General features: G+C 40.4%; 2 long non-coding RNA genes across 2 annotated transcripts; both read right to left on the reverse strand.

The window, feature by feature from the left end:
* Positions 1-1,353: 1,353 nt before the first annotated feature.
* LOC310819445 lies at positions 1,354-17,419 on the reverse strand. The gene is made up of 4 exons (XR_014554769.1): positions 17,357-17,419; positions 16,565-17,240; positions 2,245-2,394; positions 1,354-1,764 (listed from the first exon to the last, which is right to left on the reverse strand). It is a non-coding gene; the product is annotated as an uncharacterized lncRNA (long non-coding RNA).
* Positions 17,420-17,577: 158 nt separating this feature from the next.
* LOC310819446 lies at positions 17,578-19,908 on the reverse strand. Its single transcript, XR_014554770.1, has 3 exons — positions 19,824-19,908; positions 18,167-19,708; positions 17,578-18,031 (listed from the first exon to the last, which is right to left on the reverse strand). It is a non-coding gene; the product is annotated as an uncharacterized lncRNA (long non-coding RNA).
* Positions 19,909-22,362: the final 2,454 nt, after the last annotated feature.

Raw genomic sequence — 22,362 nt, forward strand, 5'->3', positions numbered from 1 at the left:
GTCATTCACCTCTCTCTCTCTATCGCTCTCTTTTTCTCTATTTACTACTGTGAACATCACTCTTTTGTTACACCCTTATTTATAACAGTGTTGCTGGCAAGATGAATACATACCCTCATTTCTCTACTATCTTTATCTATTAGATTTATTTCTACACTTTTGACATCTTCCGTGAATCTGGAGTGGACGAGGACATGATGCCATTGGCATTGGAGCGAAAGAATAACATTACTGTATTGACACTCTCGACCATAAGTACAATCATACATATTCAGATTATCTTTGTAGGAAATTGATATGATGGTAAGAATGACTGATTTCATTGTTTTGATGACAGCAGGTAATTTGTGTCTCACAAGAGATTGATCCAAATTTGGGACAGGGCGTGGTAGAGCCTTAGCCCTGACAAATACATATTTTTCAAAAATGTACATTACTTGTTAAAAAGACAAACCTATAACAATAATAATAATAATAATATTCATAAATATTCGTAATCAATAAAGTTATATCGAAGCATTTTATTAAAACCAAGGTCAGGAATAAAAAACGGGCAATCACCCCTTATTTCCTCTTGGAGTATCCTAATTAGGGTGAAGCAAGTGCATTGGGACATTTTCAGTTCAACTTGTTTTTCATTTGGTTGGTAGGGCAGTTGTTAACGAACGGTTTCATTTCAAGCAGGGGTAGAGAATTGTGCGGTAATGTTTTAATGTTTTAGAAATGGTGAGTATTCTGCCACTTACAGTATCTGAGTATGCCATGATTAAAAGTGGTTTAAATGAATGTTTTGTTTACTGAAATCTAATTCCTTCATAACAAAGTAAAACCAATATATTCCTGTGGCCATTTGTTACACTCTGCAGGGCATCAAAGAACCAAGGGCAAGAGTAGACTGTCACCACCTTGCCTTGTGACTTGCTAGAACCGTATTGGATCAATGATTGTTTATCTGTGCAGTTGTCCATCCCCTTAATTGCATTTACAGACTGTAAGTTATTGGAAGAAATTGTCTGTTGAATAACAAAATAGATTACTACCATTCCTCTGACCCAAGGAAACTATTGTCCACACTGTGGGTGTAAATGTTCATGCTTTTTATTAGGAACATTTTGAAGAAGAATAAGAACATCATCTCTTAAGCAATTTAATAAAATCCATGTAAGGGAAACAGCATCCATGTGTCTCCTCTGTGTCCTCCTCCTCCTCTTCCTCCTCCTCCTGTAAAATGAACAGAGACTATAGAAGAAGGGAAGAGAGATTATAAAAGAGAGACATGATTCACAGTATCTCAACATCAGTGACTTGTTGAGTAAAGTGACTATTTCACCTTCTTGCACTGACCATCGTCTTCTTATCTGAAGTTGCAGCCCTCCCCCTCTTCCACAGACTGCAGAAACTTCTCAGCCTCCTCCAGAGGGAAGTCTTCTCTTTGGTGTTACTAGCCATGTCTTCCACCACAGCCATTTCCATAGTCGTCTTCTCAGGGACAGCTTGCCCAATGAGGGAGAACACATGAGTCTCCTCCTCTTCCTGGATACTGGGCAGGGTCTGCTCAGAGCATCCTGACCCCGCTGACAGGGAAGATCTGGCCCTGTTCTTTGATACCATCCTCACAATGAGGCTGGTGGGGTACTTCTCCAACACAGGCATTGTTTCTTCACATCGAGGGTAGACGGCAAAGGGCCAGGATATGTCCACGAAGGAGGACTGGCTTATGATCTCAGGGTCCTCAGCCTCCTTATCGTTGGTATCCCAGGATCTCTGCAAGTTTACAGAGAAGAGAGAAAAGTGTGTAATTTTTAGCTTATTTTCAAAGTTACTTGTTCCACCTCACCTAATGTACATTCTTTATTCATTTCATTATACAGTGTTACCAAGTGAACCTTCATGAACGGCAATTCAATAAAACAACACTTTACATTACATTTCTTTATACCTGTGCATATAGAATCTACAGCATTATTTATTTCACTGATTCAGTATATTGCTTTGTTGCACTTTAATTGAGTTGCACTTTTTGAAAGTATTGTATTTGTCTTGTTGTAAAGCACTTTGAGACAATTTATTTTGTAAAAAGTGCAAATACATTTGGAAATTGTATTTAGGTAACAAGGAAGTCCTTATTCCACTTGTGTAATAGCAAATACAACACTTGTATAATGTCATTTGCACATTGCTACTACAAACAAAGTGTGTAAACTTGTGTGTAAACTTGTTCCCGACAGCTGAGATCTATCTTACTGTGAGAATGTCACTGTCGGCCTCATGACATCATATCACCATCTTCAGAAGGTGACAACTTCTGGTGATTTCAGTTGACCAGCAGGTGGCGTGCTCCCCTCTCTCACCACACCACTGCCTGATGAGGTTATGGAGGATGGAGGTCTGGTTCTGCGAGAGACATGAAGAAAACACACATCCACTCCGAATAGGACAGCTTATATTTTCTTTTCTGAACAGTTTTTTGGACATCTCTGAACTTTTTCCTCTCTTTTTTTTAATTTAAAAAAAATCTTTTTAGCGTTCTCTTTGTTATTTACCTTTTATCTTTTATCACTTCCTTTTATCACATTTTCGTATAACAGCATCAGTTTTCTTTCTTTCTTTTTTTTTTTTTTTAGCAAAAACTCAATTCATCCATATCTAGACTACTGGTTATTACCTTCTCATGAGCCAAAATAACCAAATTCTTTTTTCTCTCGTGTAGCATAGTGCGTCGGAATGGTGTTAGGACACGGGACAGCGTGGAGAATGATCTTTCACACGATGCTGAAAATACCCAAATAATCTGTGCTGTTATGTACAGTGTATGCAGCTCAGGGAATGCTTCCTTGTAGCCTTTAACTTCTTTGCATACAGTAGAGAGGTCCACCTTTGCTGATTATTCCAGCCATGGTCGAGAGCAATACCAACTTGGGTTGAATGCTCGAGGACCTTGGCTAAACATACGCACAGGGTACGTTTTTAAAACCAGCTGCAATGGTGTTCTGTCATTTAAACCATGCTCGGCATTACCCACAGCAGCGGAAATATTTCCCTTATCGGACATTATAACCGCGTTGTTAATGAGAGAGGGAGTGCTTGTACTGGGGCCGGCAGTATGCACTGCCTGCTCTGGAGAAAGGCTTTTAGGCGTGGCACATCATATGGGGCAGTAGCAGGGGCAGTATGTGGTTTAGGGATCAGAAATCGACGCATGACTTTTCTTAGGCTATGCACAAACATGCACTCCCAACAAGCACTATCTAGCTAACCGAGCTAGTAGCCTACTATCTACAGCCTTGTGTTCGAGAAATCTAACTACCGGTACTAAAAACTGAAACGATTGTGAAAACATAAACTGAAACGGTTCAACAAATAAAAACAATGAAAAGATTGATGATCAGACTGTGTTTTAATAGCCTTTTCCTTGCGTAGGCTAACCGAGCTATCTACTACAGAAGCACTTGACAAGACAAGTTCGCAACAACAGTTGACTTTGAGTGAGCAGTCGATTGATCTGTATCCGGCCACGACCCTAACCCTAACCCTCATTATGGCAAATTTCAATAAGTTAACTAATACAAAAAAAGCATTACGGTTAGGCTATAGGTGTTACACTTCTAACTGCATATTATGCCAGTAGAACCGAATTGAATCACGCACACACCGAGAGCCACATTTCACTGTACTTTACTCCAAAGTGTATTCCTCATGAATGCACGTTACAACTAGGGATGGGCGTATCGATCCTGTGGTATGGATAGATCGATACTCACGCACTACTCATTTGGAATTTATTTCCCTAAAAAAATATCGATATAAACTAAAAAATAATAATTGGGGGTGTATTCATCACTTTCAGCTGTTTTGATTCCTTACTTAAATTACTATGTGCCGGGACACCCCTGTACTGGCGGCGTATTGAGCTGGCCCATGTCACGTGACAGGAGACGAGCGAATGAGCGTCAACGTGCGACACAGCCGACAACAACACAGCCAGAGCCCGCTCAGCACGAATGCGGGAGCCGGAGGAAAAAACAGGAAGCGTAAGATATGGCAGACAAAAAACGAAGCGTGGTGTGGTGTTATTTTTCACCAGTCGATAAACTCACGGCAAGGTGCCAAGTGTGTGATAAAAAAGTTTCCCACAGCAGCAACACAAGTAATTTATTCAAACATTTAAAGACGACGCACCCCGAGAGCCACAGTGAGCTTGAAAAAAGACAGGCTGCTGTGAAAGTCGAGTCTCCTTCGCCACCCGCAGTCCGGCAGAAGACCACAGTCAACCAGACATGAAGCCGCTGCGACTGCATCAACTGTGACACAAGTGACACAAGGGTCACCTGCTGAGTGTTCATCATCCAAGGGATTATGGCGGGAGTTTGACAGTCAGGTTGAGGCTTTTCAGAGCAAACGCACAGCAAACACAGATGCATATATTGAAATGAGAAGATACATGGAGGAGAAGGTGATCCCAAGGAGTGAGGACCCTTTGATTTGGTGGAAAAAAAATGAAGCCACATTTCCACTGCTGAACGAAGTTGCGAAAAAATACCTCGGAACTGTTGCAACGTCTGTTCCAGCAGAGAGACTCTTCTCTAAGGCCGGAGAAATAATCAGCCAGAGGCGCAATTGTCTTAAAGCAGAAAATGTGAATATGATACTTTTTCTGAACAGCAATCTGAGACTTCAGTAAAGTGTGACGACATATCTCGAGTGCACTAAAGGTGTGATGGTGTCAGACATTTTTCTAGTTCATTTGACCAAGTTCATTTTCTCAGGGAACAACTGTCTTTCTTATGCAGGTTTATAGGATAAGGAAATCCTAGTTTATTATGATCTTTATGACCTCTTGTTTTTGCTTCAGTGAAGTGTTACATGTTTACTTCTACAAAGAGGTTCCAAACATAACATTGTTATGATATAGTAGTTGTTTTTGTTTGTTTTGGGTTTTTTCCTTTTAGCTTTTTCTACCAAGATTGGTCTTTTTTCTTTTTTTTGAGAAATAAGAAAAGTGAAAATGTGTATGTTTTTGTTCATATTTAATTTATTTCATTCATATTTATGTTATTTATTTTATTTTTTATTTTATTATGCATTGACCATAATACATTTTGTATAAATGGTCTGTAATTGTCTTGTGATTTGTCTTAAATGTAATAATATTTTTACTGACAAAAATTGCCAATAAGTATCGGTATCGATATCGATGAAAATGCAAGAAAAAGTATCGGTATCGTATCGAATCCTAAAAGTGTGGTATCGCCCATCCCTAGTTACAACCTTGACCTAATAACGTCATCAGTACACGACAATAGGGTTTAGGGTAGGGACGTTCTAATGATCCCATTTAGTTTATACCATTTACGAATCTGACTATACGCTTGTAAAGTGGAGCGTCACTGGAGAAACCCAAACAAGCGCGCACCGCTGTAACACTGACATGACAATGCAGATATTTGGCTGTCAAACTATATACCACTGGAATTAAATTGACACGTGTTGATTATTTCGCTTTCCCCATCATCCCAGAAACGGAGACGGTGTGAAACATTGTGCAGGTTTTTCAACTATATTAGCGACTGGACACGGTACTTGTACCAGTACAATGTATGGATGTCTGGAATGTCAAATAAAAAATATGATATCACGCTCAAAAAATAGGTAGAATAGCTTTATTAATTAGTGTCCTAGAGAGTTTCCAATAGTGCAAACTTTCTATGTTTGTCCCCAGACAGGTTCGTTATCATGGTGTTCTTTGATTATGATACAATCACTTTACGTCATTATGACGTCAAGTGGTCAGGATCAAGAAGGTTGTGGTCAATTTAAACATTACAGTGTTTGTCGTACAGTGTACACTATTGATACTAGTTGCATACTATTAGCTTATTGGTGATTTATTTAGTGATTTTTCTTTGCAAAGCCCAAGTGCTTCACTTCAGTCTCTTACTGTAGACACTCTCTCTGAAGAAATGTCTCAATTTCTCCAGGAGGTAAGTGACCTCATTGGGCTCTTGGTGAGCGAAGTCCTGGAGTCCTCAACTACCTTGAACAGACCAAGGCCTTCTGTTGATCAATTACTGGCATCTGTAACCTCCCTGAGCACACCACCTCTGCCCAGAGAGGCCTGGGATACCAATGATAAGGAGGCTGAGGACCCTGAGATCCTAAGCCAGTCCTCCTTCGTGGACATATCCTGGCCCTTCGCCGTCTACCCTCGATGTGAGGAAAGAATGCCTATGTTGGAGAAGTACCCCACCAGCCTTATTGTGAGGAAGGTATCCAAGAACAGGGCCAGATATTCCCTGTCAGCGGGGTCAGGCTGCTCTGAGCAGACCCTGCCCAGTATCCAGGAAGAGGAGGAGATTCATGTGTTCTCCCTCATTGGACAAGCTGTCCCTGAGAAGACGACTATGGAAACGGCTGTGGTGGAAGACATGGCTAGTAACACCAAAGAGAAGACCTCTCTCATACGTCACAGCAAGAGAAACCGTGGAGAAAAAAAAAAAAATCTCCATTGTCAACATCATTATTATTAGACATGTCTTACGCCAGGACCCCTTCTAAAACCCCAATGGACATGTTACAGATGGCTACATCTGCAGACTCTGAATGGTCAACCCCCACCGAATGGCAACTCTCAACACCCATCCATCCTAGATGGTTAGATTTCAATCGAAAAAAATGAATTCAAACAGACTGTATGATGTTTTAATCAATAAAATGATTTATTGAAATTAATATATGTCCGAAAAGAGTATTCATTCATGACAATTATAACACTCTTTAAACAGTTTTAAAGAGCAGGCATTCTGATTATACATTTTAACAGTCTTCACCCGTGAAATACATTTAGCATATTTCTTGACAAACTTGCTGACCATAACATCATTCTTTTTTAAATGATCAGAATACAATCGCATTGTTTCTTGAAAGGAGAGTCCTTTAAATCGATGACATAGGTAGAATACTACATGGGCTCCGCAAGTCGTTGAATAATCATCTTGAACCTTCTGTTTGTTATAGAGTATTTCTTGAGCATTCCTTGATAGAAAACGCATAAACGCTTCAGGGTAGAATCTGTGATCTGGAGGATTTGCATATGAATCAAAAAATGTTGCCTTGTCAGGTTCAGCTTCGATAATCATACCCACCCAATGTTCGCCTTCTCGGTTCTGATCGTGCGTGTTAACGACTAGATAGCTGGGGCGTCTAGCTATCTTGGAGGGTAGTAAATCACTAGGCCAAACACCTGCAAAAGCATCACCTAAAATTGGCTTTAATATAGACTCCAGCTGATGGTTATCCATCCTTTTATCAGGTTTAAAGGTTTCCACTTTTTTTTTAATAGTCGATCAGGACTTGACGCTTTGAGTTTATCTCTATAACACTGTCGTAGCAGGCATACACTATCAGGGTCATTGTCTGAGGGAGGGCTATTCTGAATCTTAAATCCAGACGACATGTGCCATGCACCGAGGGTGAGAGAGCCTCGCTGTCTAATTCATCATCCCTTGACAAATTGAACAGGAACAGCGAGTATCCATTTTCAAAGTTGTCACGGTTGATGCAGAGCGGAGAGTCTCTGATATGTCGGTTTGTACCCACATATAAGTTGTAAAATTCTCGAACACTCTGATGGGTGTCAAAGTGGGGTTGGTAGGGTTTTGCGGGGATAAAGCGTGAATTTACACTGAGACTGAGATATTCAAGATCCGAGTGATGGAATCTGAATGGGTTCTTATCTCTTGCGCCTACGAAAGCTCGATGATCAACTAATCCCGCTACTATATGTTTAGGGAGCCTCCCTAAATATAAATTGTCTTGCGCGCACACCCGGGAGCCTCTAGGGATTGTATAATGTATATTGTATATTGCACTACCTGTAAATACTGTTCATTGCACTTTCTGCTATTTTGCACTTCTGGTTAGACGCTAACTGCATTTCGTTGTCTCTGTACTTGTACTCTGCACAATGACAATAAAGTTGAATCTAATCTAATCTAATAATTCTTAACGACTACCCGGCTTATAGGGTATAACGCATTGGATTTCATCAGAGCAGCCGAATGTCCTAACATGACATCGGGTGAAACCTGTACTTTTTTCGCAAAAATACTTGCAGATAGGATTTTTAATGCATACTCCTGGTCAGCAGCTGACACCAGTGTAAAAGCACTTTTGGCTTTCACCAGTTTCAAACGAACATCGACATTGTTTAACTAGAGTCTTTCGGAGAAAAATATGTCACTGTGTAGAGGCCCCATTAGTTCGAATGCGCGTGAACCTCGACAGAAGCTCGCACGCTTAACAAGTCCTGTGTTAGGACCATCTGCGGCAACAGATACAGAGTCCAAATCTACACCTTCATCTTTGTACCATAGCCCCGCGGAAAACTGACTCTCCAAGGTTTCTTTTGAAAAGTTGAGCAGAGTTTCAATAATAGATCTGTAAGGATGTGTAGCGGACGATGAGCTAATGAGAACATCATTTAGACTAACATCTACCTGGGAGAATATAGTATTTAAGGGGTATTGTATTATTCCACAATTATCACCGCCCGCCAGATCTGTTCCATCAGCCTTGGTAATCTTGAGTCGTAGATATAGCAATGTTGAGTTTAGATCTAGATATGCACTTCCACTTCCTGATATCTGAAAATCCAGAACCTCTTGATCCACAATAGAGTTTAGAGGATGGATCTCCACGTAACCGCTTTGTTCTATAGACAATTGGGTCATGGGCGGTGCAAAAAGGTCAAGTTCCGATTTGGTGCACTCTGCTGAGAGATGATGTACAAGAGACATTCTTCTTATTCTTATTCTTATTATTTTTAGAATATATTTCCGTCACTTTGTTTTTTAGACTTTCTGGGTTTTTTTGATATGCGTTTCTTAGAGGTGCGATGCTCTAACAATGCCACAGATCTTTTTCTTCTTCTTCCTCTGGCAAGGCGTCCTATTCCAGATCCTTCCTGAGACCTGCTGGCGCGATCGGCGATATGACGGGTTACGGCCCCCACAACGTCAGATGCTATCCCCTTCGCTGCTGTTTTCAAATGCGGTTTAACTATATATGCCCCGCGCTTAAGAAACGGTAGGAAAATCTGAACGCCCTACTTAAGATAGACCCTAACCCTCGACCATATTGCACAGGAGTACCTACAAACCCACTTAGACTGCCGCGACCTGTTTGGTTTACGTAATAATTCACAAATCTTTGTGAATCCATTTATTTTTTTATTTTTGCTGCTGTTTTTGCTTTGTTCTATAGATTCAGATGAGAGACTTGGGTTTAAAGTGCAGCTTGCAAATTGTCTTCCCGTATGTGAATCGAATCGGCTTGTTTAAATCCGTTTTTAGCTCAATCTGTATATCCTGTATGCGCTGTTTATTAACAGTAACGTAGTGTAGCTTGCTATAGGAGAGAGTGATTACATCCCCTTAAGATCCTTCTTTTTTAACGATTCTTAGAAGAGGAACCGCATAGTCACCAATATGCTGTGCTTCCACGATATTCGTATAGACGAAAAAATTATACTGCCCCGCATTAATATCGCTGGGATATTTACTCAACGGTTTTCCACCCGACCGTGTCCAAGCGTCGGGTTCAAACCCTAGCATGTAGGCTAGTGGAGCCTTGAACCTGAGAGAATATTTGTCAGGTCCTAATATAGAAATTCTTTTATGTATAGAACAGTAATGTAAATGTAGATCTGTTTTTTGTTTCTTAAATACGGTATTTATCTCCTTCACTAGCGCCTCGATATTGTCATAATGACCTGTAGGGATTTTCAGGTGGTTTGGAGGGTCCCTCGGTCTCGAATGATCTTTCAGGTCATAGGTATCTTCTAAACTTAAAATATTATTCCAGGTATGACAGTACATTATCTCTGCTAACGCCACCTCATAAGGTCCATGTAACTCTATAGGCTGAGACAGCGTTATCGTATAATTTGAACTGTTATTGCTAGGGTAAACGCTGTGACATGCATTTGAAGGGAGAGTCACATAGAAAGATTCTCGCTCCTCCATCCTTGCTTCTTCTAGTTTGGCTTCTTGTTTTTCTTCCTCCCGAGCTCCATGACCTCTTTAGCCGGCAGCCATGAGTCAAACTGACTAGGCCAACCTTGCCAGTGGACTAAAACCATCTTCCGTCCATTTTGAATTTTCTTGTCTAAAATCCTTTCTACCCGAAAGACTGTGTCAGAGGTGATTCTCACCTTCTGCAGTTCTGCCTCATAGAACGTGCCAGTAAGAATTTCACCTTTTATATCCCTTAATTTATAAACGGGCGGGAGTCTAGGGATACATTCGTTAACTATAAAGTATTCATCAGTGAATGATTGTTCGTACATTTTATCGAATATCCCCCTGTATTTGGAAATCCGCACAATGTCACCCTCTTTGAATTTAAAAATTCTTTTCCAGCATCCGTTTGGATTTTAACTGGTATACCGCTCTCCTCTAAGACTGCTGCAAAGGCCTCCGCAACTACGACGGCCGTCTTGTTTTTTAAAGAGCGTGCATAAGCTTTTTTTGAAAATACATCTATTACTGTAAGCAGAAATTTAAAATTATCATTGTCTTCAGACAGTGCACCCATATCGCAAAGATCCGCTTGAAATTGATACATAGGACGTGGAGCAAAAACACGATTTCTAGCATAGGTTTTTCTAGCCGTTTTGTGTAAGGTATACGCCTCTTGACCAGACAGCCACTCTCGTACTTGATCACTGCTAACTTTTTCAGCCGTCTGCTCTTCGACGGCTTTTTGAAGTTTTTCTACCCCTCCAAAAGATCCCGGGTGTGCAGGGTCATAATATATTCTCTTCATTACCCGCTCAGCCTTTTTTGAGGTCATGACGACTAGCAATCATGCGAGATCTGAGTACAATGGCAATTTTGCATAATTATTTATTGATTACAAGTCATTACATCTGAATGATTACATGTCATTACATTTGAATGATTAATACAAGTTTTTAATACATCCCCACAGAAGTGTGTAAGACATTTAGGGCCCTATCAACATCAAATGCTAGACCATTCTTAAAACGATATGTTGCTACATCAATTATATAGGTATACAACACCATGAAATGACTAAATTTGAAGCTATGCATAGACACTTCTCTAATAATTCCATCTAATGTTTTTTCAAATTTCTCCGCGTCCGAGGCATTTGAACCAATATACACCAATTCCTTCCAACGGTTAAAAGACACACAATCTCTCACAATTTCCAATGACCTCTCAAAACGGACAACTTGTTCAATGTCAACATCGCTACATGTTTGAAATAAAGATTCATCATTAACACGATTAGCAATAGCCCGTTTTACAAGAGAGCTGACCCCAGGATGACCTGAAGCGGAATTTAAAAAGTTAAAGAATAGTCTGAAAGCATTCCCCATTTTTGATCAGTTTAGACTAGTTCAAAAGAGAGTGTGAACTATTTCAACACGCTTCCAATAGGATACGAGTTCATCTATCATATGATCCCGGTCCTTGTTAACCCCCACATACGCATCAACGATCTCTTTAAGTTCCCCCTGGATGGTTTCTTCATACTTCAGACTGTATAGAAAGACCTCGGCTGCTCCTTGAATACGGCCTGTTGCTATCTCCCCTACTCCAACCGTCTCCAGAGCAAACATAAGAGTCGGGAGAAATTTCCATGTCCACAGGGAGGTCATCAACGCCTCAAAGTTGCTGAAAAAGTAATCACTCTCTAGAGGGTACAGACAAGCATGCCGACGTTGGCTTGGATGACCGGTTTTACACCCATAACATTCGTTTTTTAAATGTTCATCTATCACCAGTGTTAACACCATGGCAACGCCGGCCTTCACCGTGTCCAGAAAAACATCAACACCCTGACGCTGAGATTGAAGCCGGTTCTCTAGAATTTCTTTAACCTCTACAACCATCGGATCATCCAAGGGAGGGTTCTGAGGGGTCCCCTGAGCAGTGATGCTAGCTTCCGCAGCGGGTTCGTTCTGAGCCCCAGCGGACCCTGCTACTTGCAGGCTAGGCGAAGTCGGAGGTGTCGGATAGCCGTTGAGGACAGAATGATCTTCAGCCACGGGGGCTGCAAAATCTGAAGCCTGACCTCCGGGGGTGTACAGACCGGGTGCTTTGTCGAATGTTGGCTTGCCGGTATACGGCCTATATCTTCTGACGGGGAATTCAAGAGTCTCGAACAGAGTATTTGACGCGTCGCTGTCGGGCGAGACGGGTGAGTAGGTGACAGGGGTAATAGGCTCCTCGGAATCGCTCTGATGCTCTAGGGCTTTCCACCTTGTGAGGTCGTCCGTCTGGGCATTCCGGTAGTCTTCAAGAACCGGTTTATACAAATCATCGTAGCCGCCAGATTCCTGAGAAAGGCTCGGAAGATAGCTGAGAAGCTTAGACTCTTCATCTTGAGATTCTAGGGGTTTACATTCCCCAACTGTAGAGTAGCCTTCGTCTTCACTTGAGGAAGGCAAATCGTTGACTGTGAAAAAATCAGCCATGTTGAAGTAATAAGTATTGTCGCACAAACTCGTTTTTCCAAACTTCTTATATAGATTGTAGGTGAGGGGGCGGGGGAAGGGGCATGTGTCTAGTAGGCGTGTCTAGTAGGACTGGGTAGTAGAGGTGTCTAGCACGATTTACTATGATTCAACACCGTCTGTTTCAAGCGTGTCTTCAGGAAAAAGATTACGACTGCATGACTCTAAGTCAGACAGAGATCTAGGGGTTAAACGCCTGGAAGGGCCTGAGATCCGTTTACCTGAGCACGTGTTCAGACTTTTTGCCAGCTGGAGGAGTCTCAGTCTCTGACTTTCCAGCTTGAAAAACCCAGTGATAGATTTCAGGAGATTTCTCAAGGTTGAGAAGTCTACCACTTTGAATGCCAGTTTAATAGGCCAGTAGCGCTCTTTCTCCATCACCGTCTTTGGTCTTTCAGAAGACTCTGCCTCTGTCTGGAATCGCACCAACAGCCATATGTGAGATCTTGAACAGTCAACAAGAAAAGCTTCCTGCGGGTTACGGCTCGGTACTCTGAGATCCACGCCCATCTCTATAGAAGCTTTCATACCCTCCAGGGGCACGTTTTGTGTGTCGTGCACAGATTGCATGTAGCGGATGAATTCCAGGATGTAAGCCTTCAATGTATCGAATTCTGATGAATAGATTCTCAGACGATTCTCAGATTCTTTTTCGAAAGCGTATATGTCCGCATAGGGGTGTGCACCTCCAGATGCAAACTCTACATACACTACACTACCATCCATCAATTCCCACATCATACTTGTAGACGCCATTTTAGACCCTGTCATATAGCCTCAACTACTACTACAGATCTCACCCATGCTCATATAAATATATATACACCTTATGCCCGGGAAACACGCGTCTCATTGGGCAAGCCTCAACAGCCCACCACATCCGCCCCCAAAGGGGCGGGGACATAATTTTCAAGTATTATTTTCGATGATTAAATGTATGTGACGTCATCACTTTTTGTCACAAAGTGTATACTATATTCTCTGCTCTGCTAGGCCTGTACTGCAGCCATCTTCAGTTGTTGTTTGTTTTGAGGTCTTTTTGCCTAAATTCTTATCATTAGGGAAATGTAATGCATGTTCAATTGAATTTTAATCTGAAGATTGACTTGGCCAATCAAGATCTTTCCACTCGTTGCTATGGCAGTGTTTTGGCTATGGCATTGTTTTATTGTATGGTGTGGCGCCATCCAATGCATTTGGACGCATTTGCTTGCACTCAAGTAGACAAGATGTTTCTGTGCACTTCAGAATACATTCTGCTGCTGCCGTCAGCAGGTACAATCATCAATTAAGACAAGTTAACAAGTTCTAATGGCAACTATACATGCCCAAACCTAACACCCCCTGCACCATGTTTCACAGATGAGGTGGTATGCTGTAAATCTTGGGCAGATCCTTTTTTCCCCAAACTTAGGCAGACCTCTGCAGGCTTTTTAGATACTTTTTTTAGCAAACTGTGACCATCATGTTTGATGATAACTAGTGGTTTTTGATGATAACTGTGTCTTCCTCTTAGTTATAAACTACAACAATACTACTACAGTACACTTTTATTTTTTTATTTATTTTTTTAACTTTTTATTATCATTTCCTTTTATAAATTGCAGTCATACAGTATGTCACAACAAATCTTTTTGATGGTACAGTAAGGTGCCGCGGGTAAGTCCACAGAAAGGTTAACAGTCCATGGATATCTTTCATCTTAACCAATATATATGTGAGGTATGATCATTATCTCAGCAATACCACATACATACAGTATAGATTACATTTGGTAAATTATAAGGTAATGTTCAACAACATTATCACCATTATCATCATCAACAATAACAATAACAACAACAATAATAATAACAATAACAACAATAATAATAACAGTAACAATAATCTTTAAAAAAATATATTATAATAATGTGCATTTCAATCATATCAAATGAAAATGTAGGGCAATGGATGACCATTTATTTAGGAATACATCTACTTTCAGTTGTAATAATGCTGTTGTATATTCCATGTTGTAAACGTTTTGGATTCTTTCCCTCCATTGTGTAATTGTTGGAGGGTGTGGCCTCAGCCAGGAGGCTGTGATTACCTTATTCGCTATTAAAAAGAGGATTCTCAGCAAGTATGTTTGACTGTTCTCTTCAAGATCAGTTGGCAGTACCCCTAGTATAAAGTGTGATGGTTTAAGAGGTAAATCTATATGGAGACATTTTTTTATTTCTTTTTGTACATTTTGCCAGTATTCTGATATCTTTGGGCAGTCCCAAAATATATGTGTGTGATCTCCCACCAAGTCACAACCCCTCCAGCAATGATCTGAGGTGTTGCTCCATTTTGATGTTATAAGTGGAGTTCTAAAGTATCTCATTTTCATTTTCCATCCAAATTCCTTCCAGTTTGGACTACTGGATATCCTATGTCCCTGTCTGCATGAAGTCTCCCATTGCTCATCTGGGATTATTGTGTTCATTTCTAGTTCCCATTTTTCTTTAATATCTAAGTTATCTTCTTTTAACTCTTCCTGCAATATCTTGTAAATATGTGATATGAACTTTGTCTTCACTATTCCTTTAGTTGTTGATATGAAGAGGTGTTCCAATTTTGTTGGTAAGGAACAGAGCTGTTCCCATTCTTTATGACTTTGTAGATAGTGTCTAATTTGTAAGTACCTAAAGAAGTCTTGGTTTGGTAAATCATATTCCTCTTTGAGCTGTTCAAATGATTTTAGGACTGCTCCGTCAAACAGCTGGTCCAAAACCACTAAACCCCTTTCCTTCCATTTTAGGAATCCCTTGTCCAGCTTAGATGGAGAGAACTCACAGTTGTTTGCTATCATTATAGCTCTGGAAATGGTCATGGGAAGTTGTAGTTTTTTCCTCAAGATTGACCATATTTTTAAGGTGTTCTTGCTCCATACATTAGCAATTTTCTTTTTCCCCCATATGTCTTGGTTTAAGAATGGTATTGAATCTAAAGGCAAATTTGGGCATTCACTCTGTTCCATTCCCACCCATATAGTGTCAGTGTATTGGGATATCCAAGCAATCATTGATCTGAGTTGGGCTGCCCAATAATATTTTTTCAGGCTAGGTAAGTCCAGGCCTCCCCTGTCTTTTGGGCAGAGTAGTCTTTTAAATTTAAGTCTGGGTCGCTTGCTTTGCCAAATAAACTTGGACAGCCATTTATCCAATATAGTAAAGGTGGAAGCAGGAACATAGATAGGTAGTGATTGGAAGAGAAAAAGCAATCTTGGCAAAATCTTCATTCTTATCGTTTCTATTCTTGAGTGGTAGAATTTCCCATCTTGTAAGGTCCCCTTTTATGTGGCCCATCAATTTCCCATAGTTGGCTTTAAACAATTTTGATAGGTCAGTTGTTATAGTAATTCCCAAGTATCTAAATCCTTGAGACCAGTGGAAATCAAGCCTTCCTGACATTTGAATTGGCCATTGTCCAACTAAAATCATTGCCTCTGATTTTGATTGGTTGATTTGATAACCAGAGAGTTCTCCATAATTCTTTATAGTGTCCATCAGTGCAGGGACCGAAAGGACTATCAGTAATATCCCACTGTAGACAAGTGTTTGTGTTGTGGAAGATGCTAGTTTAGCTTGTACTATTGGCTTTCATGGTGATTATGTAAACTTACCTTTTATTTCTTCATGTGAGACCATACTAGCATTATATAAGAACACATTGGGTATTCTTGGTTATGTTAGCTAAGAGAGGACACTATATTTCAATGTTAATACAACACATTGTAGCTATATGTCGCTATTTCTTTGTTAGATCATCTCTGTGATGTATGGCAAGGCAATGTGTGGATGTGAAACCATATCATTGATTATTGTTTCTCTTTCTCAGTTTCACTCTTTCTAAGTCAATAAACCTGAAGTCAGACTGACATTCTGTCTCCAGACTCTTGGGAGGTGTTTAGAGGTGTTCAGCTATGTATGAGGACAGAACAGGTGTCTATAAGTATTAACAGATGTTTCTTTCTTTGTCGCCACAGCCTACCTGAGTATTGCTGCTGACCATGTCCATCCCTTTATGACCACAGTGTACCCATCTTCTGATGGCTACTTCCAGCAGGATAACGTGCCATGTCACAAAGCTCAAATCATCTCAAACTGGTTTCTTGAACATGACAATGAGTGACACTGTACTCCAATGGCCTCCACAGCCACCAGATCTCAATTCAATCGAGCACCTTTGGGATGTGGTGAAACGGGAGATTCACATCATGGAGGTGCAGCCTACAAATCTGCAGCAACTGCGTGATGCTATCATGTCAATATGGACCAAAATCTCTGAGGAATGTTTCTAGCACCTTGTTGAATCTATGCCACAAAGAATTAAGGCAGTTCTGAAGGCAAAAGGGATTCCAACCCGGTACTAGCAAGGTGTACCTAATAAAGAGGCCGGTGAGTGTATGTGTGTGCTCTACAAACATTATAAACCATAACTTACTGCATGAATACTTTATTCAGGTATGGCCATTCAAAATAAATATGGCTTCAGCCACGCTGGTGACTTGGTTTTTGTTGTAGGCTTATTGTTTCACATTTTTTCTACTCAAGCTACTTTTTATACATATTTTTGCTGTTAGTCTCCTCTTACCTTTTGAATTCTCCTGACTGTTAATACACAGTTCATTTCAGCAAATTACCATTGTCCAGCTGTGGATAGACATCTGAGGAAGGAACATAAAGAGAGAGGTCCTGCTCAATGTAAATCAATCAACCAACCTATCAATGAATCTACAATCTAAACTGTTGAATCTATCAAAACAGTTTTCCATTAGCCCACCTTTGCATTGTGTTCGCTGTCTACTCTGCCAAGTGTGGCTGTTGGGTATTGAACTCGGGTCTGTTTACCCTTGGAAAAGACGGGAAAACTGTAGATAGATACAGAGGTAAGAAAGTGAACCAGATGAACAAAAAAGAAACACTAGAATTGTAACTCAAAATGATCAAAAAATCTCAAGTAAGTGTGATGGCACTTCTCTCCTGTTCACTAATTACCTTTTCACTGTGACTAAAGCTTTGTTCCCTTGTTTTCTCCACTCCCTTTATTACTCCTCTTCACAGTATATTAAAAAAAATGTCTCATTTCTATTTTTGGCATCTGTCCATTATTCTTCATCAGTCTGGGGAATCTCTTTCTTTTCATCATACGATATTTTGGTTGTTTTCTGGGTCTTTTAAACTAGTCTTTTAGACTATTTCCATTATTAGACCAAGATGAACGAAAGTTCATCCAAATGTTGTCAATCTCTTTAATAGCTGCCTTATACTCCACAGACAGTTTTTCCTCTCCATGTTTTTGTTTTCTTTCGCTAGTATCTTCCTCATCTGCCCATGTTTCATCAGTGTGGAGATCCGCTTTCTTCTCCTCATCCCCCTTTTGATATTTTTTCATGTCACCTGTTTGGACACTTTCACTGTCATGACTATGATGCTGGCTGGAAATAGAGTGCAGATGCTTCAAGAAAATGGAAAAACAGACAAAGTGGTACTGTTAAACAAAAAAAACTATTTTATCAGAAAAAAGACTGATCATATGTATACTTTTTTTCGGCCTGATACATATGAAAGCATTCAAAGATATCTTACTTACTCATCTAACCTCTTCGCAACAATGTTGCTGTGCTAACTGCTCAACTCTGACCTTCTAGAATATCGCAGAGCTGGCTTGGATTAGAAGAAGTTTATTTTTCCAGAAGGTACTTTGTTTATGGTGTCAGGTGCATAAAGGCAATATTAATCAGACACATTTAAGCACATTAACATTGCATAAAGTAACGGTACATTACATCTCCAAAATACAGTACATAGTCAAAAGCAGTACATTTACATCAACCCACTACAATAAAGTAGCTAAATAATAAAGAGTTTGACCTGCAACTCACTCTACGAGCACCATTGAACTGATGATCAGCTCAGAATGTGAATGGAAAATGTGTAGGTCAACGTTCCATGCATTTGCCCAGTACCTTTTCTCTAATATTAGGTATGAAAATATGACTTTCAATGTAACAATTTACATCTCCAATAACAGCTTATTCCCTACAGTATTATAGTGAACTGCATGTGTAAAAGCAGTGTGCTATATGTGTAATGCCATTTAAAATTTTACCTACAGTAGGTTACCATGGTAGCCGGCGTCAAATGGTCACCACTTGTGTGATATCACTGTGTTACAACATATTCTGTCATATTTGTTGTATCTCGCATCTCCTAGCAATAATAACCATGGCACCTCTGATGATGTCACTGTGACATCATGAAATGTAACAGTGGCACGCAGGTTCATTCCACGCTGAACATTTTAAATTACTATAGCCATGTATACAACCATGCACTAGGCTGGGCCTGCATCGGCCTTCAATAAAACCACCTCCAATGCCCTCAGTAATGCTGACATTTTAGTGGCAAACACATATTGATAGATCTTACCATAAGTCAGCCCAAAACAAATACACACCCTATCTACAACTGTCTGTTAGCAAACACTTTTCCAGCTTTCTCTTTGTACTACCAATGTATTATATAGCAAACAAAATGTTCATGGAACACTCGTAAGTCTTTTTAGAGATATTTTTTTCAAAAAAGCATATTAACGCAAGTTGTTCAGAAACAATGATTACAAATTCCAGATTGCATCAAATCTAACAATGGTTAAATACATGCTTCTTACCAATTAATTGATTTATTAATGTTAATGCACACCAAGACAAAACTTGAATATTTTCTGTGCACAATACTGTACAACTTAGCAGGACATTATATCATTTTGATAACAATCATTGCTTTTTCAATGAAACATTTGGTCAATGGTCAGTCTTTCTCCAACTACCTGACTACCAGAATGTTCACATACCCAAGACTCTATCCCTATGGCATTGTTTGTGACATCATATCATTGTGACATCACATCAAACTGTACTTGTGAGGGTGCCTCAAGTCATTTAAAATGACTTATTCCGATTACTTAATAGCAAGTGTGTGTGTGTGTGTGTGTGCCCCCTCAGAAGGACGCCATGAGAAGCTGAAGGTGGTGCTCCAGGAGGCTCGAGACTCCAACGACCAGAGACTCCGTGTTGAAGTACCAGGGAACCTCCTGACCAAACATGTCGTCCAGAAGCATCATCAGCCCGCCCTGAGGTAAGGCTCTGAGTTACTGCTAGTTCACAGTACTCATTTAAACTGAACAATAGATTGGATGCTAAATACTAGAGAGAAGGAACAGTAACAACATCAGAACTTGTCTGTACCTTCAGGTGCAGCAGGCATCTCTCAGCCTCTGGTTTCATGTTGCTGGCAGGCAGGCAGGAGTGTAGGAGAGAGTACAGACGCTCCACAAAACCACCAGGTTGCTAACAGCAAACATAGGAGGAGAGAGCAGAGAGTCATATGAACTTGTCAACAAAGTCACCCTGTAACAGTCTTCAGTATAAGAACAGTACTCACCACCACCAGGGGCCTCCCCACCATCACCCCAAACAGAACCAGCTCATAGAGGATGCCTATGAGTTGACATGGCTAATCTAACAAAAGACAAAAACGTTTACAACAAAATAGCAATGATATTAAAAAGAAGGACCCAATACAGGCACAGGTAATCAATGTGAGACTATTGAAGTGAATGAACTAACCTGATGTTCTGCCAGCTGTCTACTGTAAAATGTAATTAAATGTCACATACCCTCTTCAAAGTCGCTGTCGCTTTCCTCTTCACGATCGCGAACCTTGCAAAAAAGAAAACACGAACAACCCGTCATAGAGACGGCAGACCGCAGTCCAGCACTCGCGCAGCCAATCCTGAAAAACACCGAGGCATTTTTCAGTCCGTTTTGCTCAGAAAATCAGCAGGTTTGTGTCGATGTGAACATCAACTGAAGTCTGTTGTTATCTGGAGCGGACTGAACATTCCATAGAATGTTGCTAATGTTCTATATTGAAAGGTTGCATAGCAACACACCATTTTGAAAATAATTCATAATAATCATAGATGACATGCATCATAAAGACTTTTCAAAAATGCGTTACCATGTGACCTCGAGAAATAGAACATGAGCAGCATTCTATGGAATGGTTGATCCAGCGCTACACAGCAACACACTTCTGTTGATGTTTACATTGAGGAGAACCCGCTGGTTTTCGGAGAGCTAGCATAACTAAGCCATGAGCATTAGCAACGAAAGGTACTGAGAAATGCCTCGGTGGTAGGTATGTCACGTTTAATTACATTTTACAGTAGACACATAGTAAACAAATGCATCTGTGTAATGGCATGACTGTTAGTCCGTCAGTAGCAACGGTGGTAGCATTGTTAGCTTTAGCTTTAACTAAGACTGTGAGGTAGAGGAGGCCAGACTAGACCAGCTATTCCACTTAGACACAGTCCGTCTGGCGCAAGGACAGACACACTGATCTCTGATGAGGAGGATTTCTCATTGTACAATGTACGCTCCCTCCTCTGTCTCTCCTCAGCTCCAGCAAAGCCCTCCTCCTGCAGCTCCTGTACCTGGTCCCTGTGAGAGGTGAGAGGGGGGCGGTGAGGCGTGCTGTGTCCTTCTGCAGTGCCCTGGGTGGAGAGCTGGACCTCAGTGAGACCACAAACCAAAGTTATACATAGTTAGTATATAGCTGGTATATGATTCCAATTCTCAGAATGAGCCATGAATCAGGAAATTTGGTGTTTCACATATAAGCATTAGCAATGTTTTTTTGAATTGTTTTTTATGACTGCCATGGGAGTGGCTGTGGACAAAATCTGCGATGGCCCTATATCCAATTACATTTCTGAAGTCCCTCTCTATCAGAAGAGGTTTTATGCTCTCACCTTTAAACCCAGATGAACATGTATTTTAATCTGAACTGTCCTAGACTATTAAATATAACTTGAAATGGTGACTGACTACTGCTTGAGTTTGTTTTGTGTGAATCTGTAATGACACCAACTCTCATTACAGACCATTATTGACCAATAAGACACTTTGCTGAATTTCTATTTCTATCTCTCCACTGGACGAAAATCATTCCTATGGGATTTCCCATAGAGTGAAATAAGGCAGATTTCTTGACAGATTTCATGTTGACAGACATCAATAGCAGACTCCAAAGTCACTAGGTCTCAACTACCCAGCTGAAGCATATTGAACAACACTTATTGGATTTGTGTTCTAATGGCCTACTCTATGTTACCTAGTGATAGGTTTGGGAATTGTTATCTGGGTTTCGTTCTTCCTGGTACATCATCTAGGACTACCTTCTGACTATGTACAACACTCACACACACATGCTAGATATTCTGCCTGATGGGAGGGCAGGACAGTGATGTCAGGTTTGTGTGGTCATTTGATTGTTGTTGTTGTAATGGCTTAATTACACCTTATTTGGCTCTGTTCTAACCTACCACTCTAGTCTTACACACACGTTGCTGGGGAAATGGCACAAGAAACACGCAATCCTAGCAACGACAATTGTCAGTAGCACTAATTATTCTGTAATAATGATGCATGACATGTATTTTCAACACTTTTCAAAAATACGTCACTGTAATGTACACAAAAATACGTCACTGTAATGTATTGGCATTATTACAACTTTGTGTTTCCAATGTATTAATAAGGGCTTTCCCTATTGGCTGTGTAAGAGTCCTTAGCTGTTGTGCACATGCGCTGTACTCTGTCTTAAAATTGATCAGTAAACGAGCATCCACGTAATGTTCGGTCTCCGTTATTGAAACCGTGAATATATATAACTCTAAATATATTACAATTTGGCGACGAGGATGGGATATCTAATGAA

This window comes from Argentina silus, assembly GCF_951799395.1.
Source record: "Argentina silus genome assembly, chromosome: 19".
Classification (NCBI taxonomy): domain Eukaryota; kingdom Metazoa; phylum Chordata; class Actinopteri; order Argentiniformes; family Argentinidae; genus Argentina; species Argentina silus.